This window comes from Sturnira hondurensis, unplaced genomic scaffold (genome assembly GCF_014824575.4).
Source record: "Sturnira hondurensis isolate 20B ecotype Veracruz unplaced genomic scaffold, ASM1482457v3 Scaffold0021639, whole genome shotgun sequence".
NCBI classification, from domain to species: Eukaryota; Metazoa; Chordata; class Mammalia; order Chiroptera; family Phyllostomidae; genus Sturnira; species Sturnira hondurensis.
The window spans coordinates 800,117-816,176 of NW_028094270.1; positions in this window are offsets into that span (position 1 = coordinate 800,117).

Below are 16,060 nucleotides of genomic sequence, written 5' to 3' on the forward strand. Positions count from 1 at the left end.
TCTTATGGATATGAAAAGTCTTCACTTATTCTTAGTACTTTCTACTCCTGAAATAGCATCTATCATCTATTTCATGGGAGCCACATGAAATCATAAGTTTATATGAGGAACAAAACAACACTTTTCATTAGATCCCCCTGTAACATCTAGTTCAGAGATGCTTGCTGCAATAACTGCATTTCTGACTCCTGAAAAACACTTTAAAAGAATCACCTTCAGTGATAAATGGAGGCTCTGTGTGGCTGTCTTTGCTATGTAATAGCAGGGAATATCTGTGCATTAACAAAAAAAGTGCTTTGAAAGAATACATTTTATGAAGCCTATGGTGATCAGAGTAGACTGAGCATAAACTTGATGTTAGAGTTTTAAAAGTGCTTTGGGAAGAGGACAGCCTGTTTTTATTTCTTTGTCATGCAACATTGTTATCATGAAAAACAATTAATTTGCTCTATTTTATATTCTCGTTATAATCTATGTTGTGAGACAGAGCTGTGGCATTTCGTTGTAATGATAAGAAGAGATAAATAGCACCACAGTGCTTAGGGAAGTTTATATTATCTCCAACTACAGACAGCCTGAAAATTTAACAAGTCCTTGACCGAGGGCATAACCGATACGTCCTAGGACATTCAATTAGATTCTTAGATTGGTGTTCTCTCTCTCTCTCTTTCTCTCTCTCTCTCAGAAGACTAAGACACCCCTTAGAACTGTTCATCCATCTACCTAAATCCAAATCACTCTTTAAGACTTTAGACCGGCATATGTCTTCCTAGGATTCAAATGCCTGCTGGAATTGGAAAACATGGTTTTATAGACTTGTTTAATCCTGAGATTCTGTAGTTTCATGATATTTTAGTTCACCTTAATATTTCCATTTTTAATTTTAAATATAACAATACTTCAGGTATGCCAGTCACTATAAATTATTTAATCATAAAACATTATTTTTTGTACTTTGCATAAGCCCACAGTTCCAGATATTTACTAGGCAATAATCAATTCTAAATTATAATTATCAGGTTATTGTGATAATATAGATGATGATTGGGCTTTCAAATTTTTCTTACAATTGTGTATTCTTTTTTCCACCACTTTTTAAAATTAAAAGCCTATGTAGATATCTAAGTTGGGTCATTTTAGCCTTTCTTATGATGTCATTTTCCCAGGGACAGAGACATATGTCCAGGGTATAGAAATCCATAAAGTAGAAAGAACATTCACATACTATGCTTCCTTTGTTCAATCGTATAGTAAGTCCATCTTCACTTTTCACATTACATCTGACTAAAGTCCCAGTACTTTAATCAAGTTTTCTATTTTGTAAATTAACAAATGTATTTGTAAAGCTTCGTTAATCACTGTAGTAACTAACGTTGACTGAGTGTGTTTTATGGACTAAACATGCTGATGAGCACAATTACATATATTCTTTCTTCTTGAATCTCCTCAGATATTCTTTACTGACATACAATATTTTTCCCATTTTGCAGAGGAGGAAACTGAGATTTTGAGATATTAAGCAACTGACTCATTGTAAAATCAAATTTTCCTTTCTTATTCATTGTATTTCTTTTCTAACGTATTAAAAAGCTATTTATTTAGTTTCTTTTATGTAACAGGTATAGTGCTAAATACTAGGAATATAGGGATTGGTGAAAACAGACATGAGCCCTGTTTTTATGGCACTATTTAATAAGAGATGAAAACAGAATCCTCATCAGGTCCACTGTCTCCAGACATAACCCTTCACTACCCAGTGTGCCCCCTTCAAAATTTGTTTTTGTCTTCCTGCCTCACAGTTAAGGATATAATGGGCCCAGTGGGTGTGAGAGAAGCTCTAACCTCATCTCCAGTTGACTGAAGCCCTTCTGATCCTGGATGACAGTGCAGCTCTTCTACCTTAGACTCCCTGCCCTTGACACTCTGGACTGCAGAAAGTCCAGAACCTGGCCCATCTTAGTGGTGACTTCCGTTTTTCAATATTTACTCTCTTGGACCTCACAGATATTTTTTCTTTCCAAAGTCCCCTCTTAATATGTTCAAACCCACTGACTAGGTGAAAGGTGACCAGTGCTACTGTTTCTACATGATGACACAAATACAAATGCTCATATTTGTTTGATACCAGGAGGTAAATAGCCAAAGCTACCGGTGACCTGTGATAATAGCTTCAAGTGTTCCAGCTGCCCCAGACATCTTCTGGCCATCCTGGGCAGGAAGAATTCTTGTCCCAGCACTGTGTAAGCCATTCATAGAATTCCAGGTAGGGAAGATTTTTTTTGCTAGGCTATTTCCAGTTTAGGTTGGCTCTAGTGGATTTTATTTTTTAGATAACACTGAGTCAGTCTCAGTGAGAGTTGGAAGCTGAGCAGGCCTTCCTGCCAGTTACATAGAGAGAGGACACTGAGAAACTTCTCTTTCCCCTTCTCACCACTTTGTGAGAAATGGATATTAAAGGAGTTGATTTCACTCCACCTCCACTTCACTATAGCTCTCAATGTGATATGTTCATATGGTGTTCAAAGGTTAGAAATAAGTGGATCCTGCAGCACAGAGAGAAATAAAGCCTGAGAGGCAAAGGCAAGACAAAAGAAGAAAACAGAATGAAGTTAACACATGAAAGGGTTTCTTTCTCTCTCTCTGGGCTGGTTTCACAATGATGGCACACTGACACACCCGGTGGCTGCATCTTCAGTACTTTGTTAAAGGTTTCAGATTGGTAAGAAACTTCACTGTGCTAGGGGACATCAAACATCCAGCAAGCCTTTGGTCTGGCCCAGGTGCCAAAAGCTTGGCCCTTAGTTTCTGTTCTCCAGTTCACCACATTTTGCTGGAGGAGTCCAGTTTGCTTCAGACACTTAGTTTTCTCTTTCACAAAGGAAAGAGGTTAGTGGATGGAAACAGTCATCATTTTTGCCAACAAAATGCAAAAAGGAGCCACCTTCTATTATTAGATAAAAGTGCTGGCATATTTGATGCATGTGCATAGATACATTTTTACTAATTTCTGTTGTGTTGTCAGCATGCTAAATGTTGTGCCTATAAAAGAACCACCTCAACCTAAAAAAGCCCACAGAAACCCATGGAGTGGCTGTACCTAACTGTGATTGAATTCTTAACTATTTCATGAATATTTCTTAACTAAAAATGTCTCCACCAAGGTCAACAAGAATTTTCCACTGACTAAATAAATCAAGGCTGCATAGTTCATTTTTGTTTTCTGTTGTGTTTGACACAGATCACTCTTCTCTCTTTTCAGATACCCTAGTTTTCCTTCTTCAAAGCTTCTGGTTGACCATTCTCAAACTTTTTCTTGGATCCCTCATCCTGTTTTTTCTGAAATTTTATTATTTACCAGGTTCCTTCTTCACTTTAGCCTTCTTATCTCCTCACTCTGTCTCTCTCCCTGTTGCTTTCCCCATTCTCATACATAACTTATAAAATAAAACCAAGATTTATGTGTTAAGCCATTCCTCACACTGGGATATGTAGGAGACCAATCTGCGTGGCATGGGCCCAGCCCCCTGGTGGCAAACATTTACTGCAAAGTAACTTCCTAAAATTCCTGGTAAACCTTCTAAGGACAAGTGTAACCATTCAACTACTTTACCCTTTTCATTTGCAAATATCCCTCATCTGTGATGTGATTAGCAGCATTGGCTTCTTTGTTTTCTGTAAAAGTGAACCACCAAAGCAACCCGTGCACAGTAAATGAGGACCATCACATCACGTAATGTGCTGAGAAACCCAGTAAAGGCAGGTCAAGGCAAGGGCCAAGGCTTTTGCTCCCCTTGAGAGAAAAACCCATGCTGTCCTTTTTCCTCTACCAGACTCAATAGTCCATGTGAATGTCTCATTTTATCCATAATAACACGGATACTATGGGCTGGTGTCTGCATCAGGGATAGCTTTACTTACTTGGCTACTGCCTCAAGAATCATCTGCTGGTTCCTGCTACCCTGTGCTCCTCCTGTCCCTGTTTTGTCAATACTTGAATAATTAACTTCTGGCTATAGGAATGCATAGACCCAAGACCTACTTTTATTCCCAAAGGGACTTCTCTTTTTAGGTTATAACTAATTAATTCCAGTTTTCTTTCTTAATCATGAGAAAACTTGCCTAACCTCCAGATTAATTATATACTTGCTAGGGTTTCATTTGATCTGCTATAATCAAATGTGCAAAATTAAACTACTTTCTTCACCCAATACTTGCTAGCCATTGAACCTGTATTCCCATGTTCAGCGAATGTTTGTGTCACAGGTGGGCACAGGTAACCAGGTTCTTGGTGATTGTGGCAAAGAATTGAACTGAACAACCAGAGTTTATAGCAGAGAACATGGGAGCAGGCCAACTCCAAGCAGAGATTGACCTCATGGGCTGGAGGGACTCTATTCTTATAGGGTGGATCCCTCCTGGCTAGTTTTGGCAGCTTTTACTGAGCATGTGCAAGTAGTTGTATTACTTTAAAGGTGCTGCACATGTGGCCTCCCATGGTTTTCCCTGATTAGCCACCAGGGAAGGGGGTCCCACAATGTAACCTAGTTGACGCCCCTTCTCCTGGGGTCTCCCTGTACTAGGTTCGCCTTTCCCTTTGACACAGAGTTATAGCTCTCCATGTTAGAGGTTGGTGAAAAAGAAATTAATTATTTATTCAAGTTATACAAACCTAAGATTAATGACTTAATGTCTTCATCAATATCTCAAAGTTCCTTAAAACACCCACAAACACACACAGTTCTTCTTTCCCCCTTTGCCCAGTCCAAGGTACCGTGTCTCAGGAAAAGAAATAGAAAGCCCCATGGTGGTTCTCTGCTAGAGCCACGTGGTGATTCTCCCTCACATGACTGTGGGAGTCTCCACTCTGGCCAAAAGTGCTTGGTTCTCTTTGCTAAAGCTACGTGGTGATTCTCTCTCAAAGGGTTGCCAGAGTCCCCATTCTGGCCAAAAGCATGTGGTTCCCTCTCCAATGGCTGCTGTGTCTGCATTTAAATCCCCATGGCAATCTTCTTCTGCAGCCCCATTGCTGACTCCTCCCACAATTTGCTATACTTGCCAAGACTCCCATATCTTTCCAGCTTTACTGGGCTGCCATAGTGAGTCTGGGCAGGTGTGACCCCGTGGTATGGAGCCAATCATTTCCAAGCTGTCACACAGGCTCTATAAGGGGGCTAGGGAGTTACCTCCTAGTTATATCTTGGGTGGAAGTTACTCCCTTCTCTCTGGCTTAAAGCATGGTCACAGCTATTTAACATATTTATGAAACCAGTTAAAGGTTAGAGATATGTTAAATGACCATTCTAGAGTTTATCTGCAAAACCGTTGCTGTGCAAAACAACTCAATGGCTCTGCTCCATGTATCCCATCCCTCAGCTCAGACTTGTTGGGGAGAGGACATTCCATACTTTTAATATTTCCTGGAAACCCTGAGTTCTGGACCCCATTACAAATCCTTCGTTTGGGGGCCCCCTGGTTGTACCCTCCTACATTTCCATTATTTATACACTTGCTTGAAGAAATATAAGGAAGTCTTTTCTGACTTGTTCCTTCTTCTTATACTTCTTATATCCAGTGATTCTGACTCACCAATTTACTAACTATGGCTCTGTTCTCTTCATCAATTTTCATGTTAGTTTGGACTCCATTATTCTCTGTCCACATGACCATATAAGTATCCTATCTTGTCTTTTTGCTTATATTCCTGGCATACTCCAATGCGCTATCACCAGTGCTGTCAAACTTGTTTTTCTAAAGAATAAATGTATCCTATTTGTCTCTTGCTTGTATTTTTTAATATTGTCCCCACCATCATTTCTAGTAGCCACCCCTATCAGTATATTCTACCTTCGAGAGTGCTGTTTACAGTTCCTAGAATAGGATATAAACATGTATCTCTTCATACCTGGGTCAAATGCACCCTGCCTCCTTCTCTCATCAACTCACAGTTACCTTCAGAACAGAAGAAAGTACAGGAAAAAAACATGCACTATGAGCACAGTCTCAGACTTCACTTCTTATCTCTAAAATTTCTGAGCCTAGTGACTTTAAAAAAGTACCTAACTTTGCTGAGTGTCAATTTTCATATGTATTTTAAGATAAAAATAGTAATAGCTACTTTAAAATGTTATTAGGATTGAAATGCATATGTAAATTTCTCTATTGTTTGAACTTCTTTAAGCAGCAAAAACTAAACTCCAACAGACCAATATAAGAAGTAATAAATTTATTAGTAAAACTCTATAGTACCTCACAAAATCAAAGAAAGAAATGTCAAAACAAAAATAGATTCGTAGATATAAAGAGCTAAAAATGAGTACATCATAACTCTAGGATTTACCCTTCTTTATTTTTTATCTTGTTTCTCTCTAAATTGGTTTTAATTCTTATTCTCTATGACTCCAAGAGATAACACTTACCCTATTAGTTCCATCAGAAAAACTAGGGTAATATCTCTGATTGACCCAGCTTGGGTTATGTGTCTGACATTAGGCTAATGCCTATGGTTGATAGTAGTGGGAGTTTTAATTAGCTCATTTTGATTCATGCCCACTGGTGTGGTAGAAGGCACAAACAGGTAAAAAATGTAGCTAATGCAGTCAAGTTCTTGTTTGCCAAATACACAACATCCTCTCCACCACCTAGCAAAAAAAAATTTCGAGAGTCCCTACCTAATGTAATGCAAGCATCATGTATGCACTTACTCTCTTCCAAGTAGAGTACAACCCAGTCATCCAATTACTGCAACATGTCTTAAATTTAGTGTTTCTTTGTGATTCTTTTAATAACATATAGATTTAAAACTCATTATTTTATAATATATGAGCAAAATATATATATTTAACCACGCCTCATAGACCTATTACACAGCAATGGTGGGGAAACAGGAAAATATTTGTTACATTCTCATGTACAAAAGGGGAACAGGGGAATCAACACACTCCTGTCTCTGGTTGAAGGAAATACTGTAAACTAGTGGGTAGGAACAGTAAGTAGTAAGCATTGGCTGGCTCAAGCTCTTTCATCCACAATTTCCTGACAGTCCTTTCTGGCTTTCCAATAGCCGCTTTATGGAACTTCTCCTGAACATTTACTTCTGGCAACACTTGAAAGAAACTTTAAGAAGGACTACCTTCCTGTATCTCTTAAAGTCTTTTCTGGTATAATCACGAGGACTAGTACTTGCCTTAGATGTTAAATATTAACAGATATATCTTTGAAACATGTTGGATTTCTTTGGTAACTCAATTACTTAAAAACAAAATTGACCACTTCGTTTGGGTGGTTTTATTTGGGTATATCTCCTTTGTCTAAAAGCCAAAGGCAAAAATATTATTTGGTAATATCTTTAAATCTGAACCTTGACTTTGTAAATTCTATCTTTCATATTAGTTGGCAGGTTTTGCTGATTCCTGTAAGACCAATTTTGAAAGATTTAATCTACCCCTGTCTCAGATCTTAGGTTGGTATTAAAGCAGAATTAACAACTGCTCTAGACCCAGCAGGAATCCCTGAGAACTGGGCATTGCAGTTGAAGGAAACAGAATCTCTGTCAGATAAGGAATATGCCAGAAAGTAATAATGAGGGGTCAGATCTCCCCATTCTCTGGCTGCTGCCATGTGTCAAATTTCTGTCATTTCCTTTGTGTGGCTTCCGCAGCACCCATCCTGAACAATTCCTCCAACCACAACTGGGGACATGCAGCCTCTGATCTTTACAGCATGTCAGCTCTTCTCTTGTCTATTTATTACAATCTGTCCTAACTTTGTATATTGGTTGAAGTATTCTATTCTAATTTTGTCTAAAATAGAAATTTCTCCCCCTTAATATTCCCAAATTATAAATCTAGCATTTTATTGTATAATAGCTTATGATGCTCTCTGTTCCTATGTGTCAAATCACCTCAAAGAAATTCAAAGGGAGGGACTTGTTATGCAATTCTATTTTATTTTCTACAGTACCCAGTTCAAGGTTGAACATTAATTCACTCACTCTGTTATTCATCCATCAGGCATTTTTTATTGTATACATATGGTATGTCTGCTACTGTTATAAAGCTTTGTGATAGAAATACTAAAAAAGATAGTTCTTGAATTCAAGACACTTACAGTTTAATAGGTCAGATAAAGAATGGAGTAGACAAATACAGACCTAACAACTCCATAAATAAGCAAAATAAGATCTTATGAGTGCTCATGAAAGGCATAATATTTGATCTAGAATGTGAAGGGGTAAAGGGAATTAGTCAAGTAGAGAAAAGGGTGGGGTCCAGCATATGCAAAGTAACAAAAGCACATGCATTTAAAGTCCTAGATGTAATTCTGCAGGATCATTAGTAATTAGTAATATAGAAGTAAACAATCTTTAGTCTCTGTGTGATAAATCCACATTCCAGGTTAACTGACAAGTGCATACACAAAGACAAGACCCATGATAGGTATGAGTTCCATGTGCATTGTGTCAGAGAAGAATTAAGTAAGGCTTCCTGAGGAGGTTATGTCTGGGCTGACTTTAATGGAAGATTCTATATTAGTTCTCATTAAGAATAAAGGTAAAGAAATTGAATTATAGTAGGTCATAATTCTTGTGGATTTTTAGCTATAGCAGAGCCCTGGATGGTAATACAGTGCTACCAAGAACAAATTCTGGTATTCTGAACTCAGAGCATCTTTGCTGGAAGATCTAAAGTCATCAACTCAATTATTGTATTATCTTGGTTGGTTTCCTAAAACTGAGGAAGCTACTGAGTGTCTGATGGGAAGAAAAAGGAGGTTCCACTGACTAGAAAGAAAGTGTCATTTCAAAGACTTTGGAAATGTCTAGGATAAGGATTGTTTTCCTTATAATTTTTATTTGGACGAGCTTTAGCCTTGGTTAAGTTAAAAACAGTAAGTGAAAGGAATATTTAATTAAAATATTATTAGCCTATGTTTGGTTGGGATAATTTAATTATCTTTAACAGACATCAGTGCTGTGAGAGAATGGCCAGTGGATGAATAAATCATGTGGTGGTGATGAGCAGACAGCCAGCTTTGAGGGAAGATCAGAGAAAAGGAAGTTCTGGTAGACCAGGTAGAGCACAGTGACACTGTAAATCTGGAAAATGAAATGAATTAGGCAAAATTTACCTTCATCTACTTCAGCTTACTATGGAATTAATGCTAAGGCATGGATAACAATAATTGGATGTAGAAAATGAGTATGTATGTGTTTGTGCACTCATGTGCACCTGTGTTTATAGAGGGAATAGAAAATAATAAACAACTAGAAAGGACAAAAATTATTCACGTATGTTTTTTTCCTCTAGTGTTGGAGGTCTTGGATAATACTGGAACCCCTTCATAACAAATAAGAAGATTTAAATTAGGTTCAAAATTCATGGTATTGATTTTAATATTTTATTGGTCCAATTATGAATTTTAAACCTTAGAAATGTTTTTGCAATATTTATGCTGTAGTATTGGGGTAGGCTTATTTCCTGTTGCCATCTTAAAATGTAAAATATGTATACAACATATTCATAAGAGAATGACATTTATGTGGAAGGCATCTTCCTTCCCTTCAAAGAAGTTAACATGTCTCTTCTCAAGACACAATTAATAGTTCAGAAAAATACTTATTCCCCAGGCCAGCCCTGTTTTATTTCAATTTCCGAGGTGTCTATATTTTTTCTGGAGGTATTTTATAATTTATATGCAAAACAAATTTTTATGTTTAATATATGCCCTTTACAGAAAAATAGCTTTTATATCGTTTAGAAATTTTGAGTGTGTCTGTGTTTTTCTGTGTGTCAGTGTATTGTGGAAACAAGGAAAGTATATTCTAAAATGGGGGTCAATAATATTGGTTTCTTTGGTTTTTCTCTCAGGGCTTAACTGAAATAAAATAATATCAGGAATGTTTGAGAGAGTAGAACATGCAGTTTGGGGTAATACAAAGACTGAATTCTTAGCATTGTTACTTACAATCTGTGTAACCTTGATAAAGGTTAGGAAAATTAGCCAACTTTCTCTGAACTCAACTTATTAATTTTTAAAATGAGAATTAAAGAGTACATTTATGATAAGACTGTTGTGAAAATTAAGAGAAGTGTTAATATAAAACACAGCACAAAGCTAAGCACAAAAAACTCCAGGGATTTTATTTCATTGATCATAAGACTCAGATATCCCCCTACCACCTTTTGATGTCTCTGGGTATATGTCTTACCATTTATGGTATTTTATAGTTAATCTTATAGATGATGAAGTATGGTATTATAATTAAAATATACACTTAATCTTTGAATAGTTAACGGTTAGCAAAAAGGTTAGAAATGAACACTATGTAATCAGACACCTACTACCACATTGGGTATACTTTGCAGTAAAGGATAAACACATGATAAATGTATAAATTAAGATGGAGTAAATATTTACTTTTCCATTTGAGTTTGTTCATTTATTTATTTCACAAACATTTTTTAATGAAAAACAATGTGCCAGATTCTGTGCAGGTCAAGTAAAAACAAGTAAAATATGATTTTTGTATTCAAAGATCTAACAAACGTCTCATGGAAGAAAGCAGAACCACGTAAGTACAATATTGAATATAAGTACCTAAGATAAAAGTTTATGCATAAAAGAAATCTAATCAATAGCAGAGGACAGGGTAGGGAAAGGCATAAAGAAATATGGCTACAGAACTCAGTCTCTATAGATGAACTGAGTGGTTCAGACAAAAGGTAAGGGAAAGTGTATTTTAGCACAAGGAAATGTAAAAAAGACATGATAGAGAGAGAAAGAGAATGGTCTTTCTTTTTTAAAAATTTTATTTTATTTAATTCTTGTTCAAGTACAGTTTTCTGTCTTGTATTCCCAGCCCTGCCCCCTCAGTGCTCCCCACCTCCCTCCCATTTCCGCCCCCCACCTTAGTTATTGTCCATGTGTCCTTTATACTTGTTCATGTGAGTCCTTCCCCTTTTCCCCTGTGATTCTCTCCCCTCTCCCCTCTGGACCCTGTCAGCACATTCTGTATTTCAGTGTCTTTGGTTACATTTTGCTTGCTTGCTTGTTTTGTTGTTTAGATTCCTGTTAAAGGTGAGATCATATGGTATTTGTCCTTCACCGCCTGGCTTATTTCTCTCAGCATAATGTTGTCCAGTTCCATCCATGATGCTGCAAAGAGTAGGAGCTCCTTCTTCCTTTCTGCAGCATAGAATTCCATTGTGTAAATGTACCATAGATTTTTGATCCAGTCATTGACCGATGGGCATCTAGGTTGCTTCCAACTCTTGGCTATTGTAAATTGTGCTGCTATGAACATTGGGGTGCATACGTTCTTTTGGATTGGTGTTTTAGGGTTCTTAGGATACAATCCTAGCAGTGGAATTGCTAGGTCAAAAGGCAAGTCCAATTTTAGTTTTCTGAGAAAATTCCATACTGTTTTCCATAGTGGTTGTACCAGTCTGCAATCCCACCAACAGTGAACTAGAGTCCCCTTTTCCCCACAATCTCTCCAACACTTGTTGTTTGTTTGTTTGTTTATGGTAGCCAGAGAATGGTCTTTCTTATTTAAGAAACTACATGATGTTTAATTTGGGTGAAGTAATTGGGAAAGGAATAAAAAATGAAAGCTAGAAATATAGGAAGAATCAGCTCATGAAGGACACTGCATCTTTGTGATAGTTTTGAACTTCATCATGAGTCCAATATAAATACTCTGAAGTAATTTGAAGTACAGGAGTGATATAATCATAATTTTACTTCCCAAATAGTGGACAAAGTGGTTAGAAACTTACTGTGATAATTCTTAACAGTTGTATTGGGATATAGTAGAATGGAGAGATTTGAAAGATTATGAAGAAGGTGAAATCTAGGGGTCTTCGTGACTAAGTGGACATGAAATAGAGACAAAAGTTAGGGCTGAACTAACAACACACCTTAGTTCTTTGGACTAGTTTGTACATTGTTTGCATGACCCATGATGTCTAAACAGCTGTATGTTGGTTGTTCATCCATTCCTCTGTAAATTCTTTGTATATTTCATAAATGAACAAAGTGAATTAATATGTAATTATGAAGAGAAAAATGGTACTGAGTTAATATTTTAGGGATGCTGAATTGTGTAGATTTTTTCATTGTCTTTTTTTCATAACAACATGGTGACTTGGAATATAACATGACACCAACAAATAGTAAAATAAACGGATTTTTGAAGCAATTCTTTTTTTTATCTTACCTTGTTTTTAGCAATATTTCTCTGGTCTAACTCTTTTATAGTTCTGGGGAGAATTACATTTCAAATTCTATAATCACACAGGAGAATTGGAGTCGTAAAAATTTATAGTACTCTGTTCAAAGACAATTTTTATTATCAGCTGAACTTATGCCATGATGCCACCAAAGACTTTGTTGAGAGCATCACTAAAAGAACCCTTTTTAATGTGACTGCATTGTCTTGAAAATACGTAGCACATTCTTATGTAACATTACCATATTACTACAATTGACTATATATTTGCTGAAAGTCTTATAAAACGGTATTTAGGCTACTGAACCACCACAAAATATACATGAACTTTATCAATTTTGATTTTCTCTTTACAAACCAAGAACAATATTAAATGTCATTTTATGACATTTGATAGGTATTTAAAATTTGTTATTGCAGCTGTTCACTGAACCATAAAATACAAGTGTAATAGGATGGCTGTGTTTCCATTACAAGAAAGGCAAGTAAGAAGTACTGAAATCAGCATTCTACAATATGTGCCCATTTTCTATCAATGTGTTGCTCCTAACCCTCTGCCAAGTTTATGATCTTCTCTGTGCCTATACGTGTCCATTTGAAAATTTGAGAGAAAAGAAAGAATAAACTTATATTTGCCTCCAAAATTATATGAAATCCAGGTATAGAAAAATTATACACAAGTTGAGAAGGACTGTTTATTAATGGCTGCATTCATTTGCTTGAACATACTACAAAGTTCTGTAGAACAGTAGCTGAGAGGCTGACATAATAGCTCTTTTCATACCTTCCATCCGTAAAGATGTTTTTTTTTTTATTTACAGCTGAAGCTATTATGTTCAGAGACTATGGATGTTTGGTACATTTAATGATGGAAATTTTAAAAGAAAAACAGCAAGCAAAATGTGAAGATGTCCTTTGGGACATTCTATCATTACTACATGTCCCTTACCATTTAGGAAACTAGATATAATATGAAAAATTCAGTCAAACAGTTTCTTTGTAGCTGGTTGGCAAAGAATCAAATAATAGGTACTAAAAATAATGCTTAGCTAGTGTAAGTAGTGTGCATGTGTGAACACCATAAACCAAGTTGGAGAAGCAACTGAAGACAGTCATCGGAGGAGGGGAAAAAGCCATTTACTTTGGAAAAGCAGCATGGAATTATGGAGGAAGAGTAGGCTTTGGAGGCTGGCAAGCTTGGGTTTGGATTGTGGCATCTTTAGTGTATTGTTAATTTGTGCCCATTAATTTCTTTAATAAAAATACATGAACTTATTGTACTAAAAGCTCATAGAGTTTTTAGAATCGAGTGAAACCATAAAAACCAGGTATAGAAAAAAATATCCGCCACATTGTTGGTACTCAGGAAACAGCATTTTCACTGTCTTTTAATTATGGGACTGTTGACAAAGCAAAAGGTACTTAGTACAGCACTATAAAGATACCTTGCCCATTGTCCCCATCTACCTTATGAGATAATGATTAAGGCTCTTGGTTGATGCATATTTCAGGTAAATATGTTTGAGCTGTCTTAAGGTGGATAGAACCTCTGGGGTAGAGCTGATATACAGAAAAGCCTCCAGAGATAGTCTTTCCAAACCACCTTAGTGGGCCTAAATTAGTGGTCCTAGTAGAGACCTGGTGGGGCTCTTTGGTTCACATGAGTAACTACTGAACTGAATGGTACTGAGTAATAGATATTGAAGAAAATCTAATGCATCAAAAAAAGAAGAGACACCAAGATTGACTTGTAGAAATAAAACTGAGTTTTGGGTAGGCTAAATAGGTAAACTAAACAAGGATGAGACGACAAAGAGTCTAGTAGAAGCAAATCTACAATGCAGTAAATGAACTTCTTTGTCTCTATGAACTGAAAGTCACATTACAGTCATTACAACAGAGACAATGATAGACTCTCTGAAGTAAACTTATTACAGTTTGGTTTCTATATTACCAACAGTATATAAATATTTGTAATTTCACTGTGATTTTTCAATATGTATATAGTTTATTTCATGTATTGAATATTTTCCTCCTCCAGTTACCTTATTCCTTAAAAAAATAAGTCGTTCATCTACTAGTCTTTGTTAGCTTTTAAAGATAACGTAACTAAGAGAAACTAGGGAAAAATCCCATTTACTATAACAACAAGAAAAATAAGGTACTTAGTAATAAATTTAACTAAGGAAATAAAAGACCTTCACTCAGAAAACTATAGAACACTGAAGAAAGAAATTGAGAAAGATACAAATAAACATATACTGTGCTCATGAATTGGAAGAATTAACATCATTAAAATGTCCATACTACCCAAAGCAATCTACAGATTCAATGCAGTTCCTATTAAAATACCAAAGGCATATTTCACAGATCTAGAACAAACATTTCAGAAATTTATATAAAATGGAAAAAGACTCTGATTAACCTCAGCAACCTTGAGGAAAAAAAAGAGCAAAGTTGGAGGAACTACATGACCTGATATCAAACTATATTACAAGGCCACTCTAATTAAAACGGTCTGGTACTAGCATAAGAACAGACACATATATCAATAGAGAGCTATCAAAAGAATAGAGAGCTCAGACAAAAACCATGCCTCTATGGTCCATTAATATCTGACTAAGGGGACAGAAGCATATAATGAAGTAAAAATAGCCTCTTCAATAAATGGTGTTGGGAAAACTGGACTGATGCATGCAAAAAAATGAAACTAGATCACCGGAATAAACTAAATGGATAAACTAATACCATACACCAGAATAAACTAAGTTGATAAGACTTAAATATAAGTTGTGATACCATAAAAGTTTTAGAAGAAAACATAGGCAGTAAAATTTTAGATATCCCATGTAGCAATATTTTTGCTGATATATGTATCTTAGGACAAGGGAAATAAAGGAAAAATAAACAAATGGGACTATATCAAATTAAAAAGCTTCTGCAAGGCTAAAGAATCTGTTATCAAAATGAAAAGGAAATGACTATATGAGAAAACATTTGCCAATGATATGTCAGACAAGGGTTTACTCTCCAAAATATATAAAGAACTCATACACTCAGTACCAGAAAGACAAACAATGAGCAAAGGATCTGAATAGACACTTCTCTAAGGAGGACATGCAGAGGGTCCAGAGACATATGAAAGGATGATCAACATCACTACCCATCAGAGAGATGTAAATTGAAAGCATGAGATCACCTGATACCTGTCAGAATGGTGATCACTAATAAATCAACAAACAAATGTTGGCAAGATTGTGGAAAAGGGGGAACCCTAATGCACTGTTGGTGGGAATGCACACTGGTGAAGCTGCTGTGGAAAACAGTATGGAATCTCCTCAAAAATTTAGAAATGGAACTGCCTTATGACCCAGTGATTCCACTGCTGAGAATGTACCCTAAAGACCCGAAACACCAAGTCAGAAGAACTTAAGCACCTCTCTGTTCATAGCAGTGCTATTTATAATAGCCAAGTGCTAGAAACAGCTTGTGTAGACCATCAGTAGAGGAGTGGATTTAAAAACAATGGTCTGTTTACACAATGGAATACTACACAGCAGAAAGAAAGGAGGAATCCCTACATTTTGCAACAGCATGGATGGAACTGAAGACGGTTATGCTAAGTGAAATAAGCCAGTTGATGAAAGACAATACCATGATCTCACTGATAAGAAGAATCTAATGAACAAAATAAACTAAGGAGCAAAATAGAGCCAGAGACATGGAAACATGAAATAGACTGACAGCTGCCATAGGGGAAGTGGGAGAGGAATAATGGTGGAAAGAAGGGGTAGGGATCAGTCAAAGAATGCATATGAATGACCTATGGAC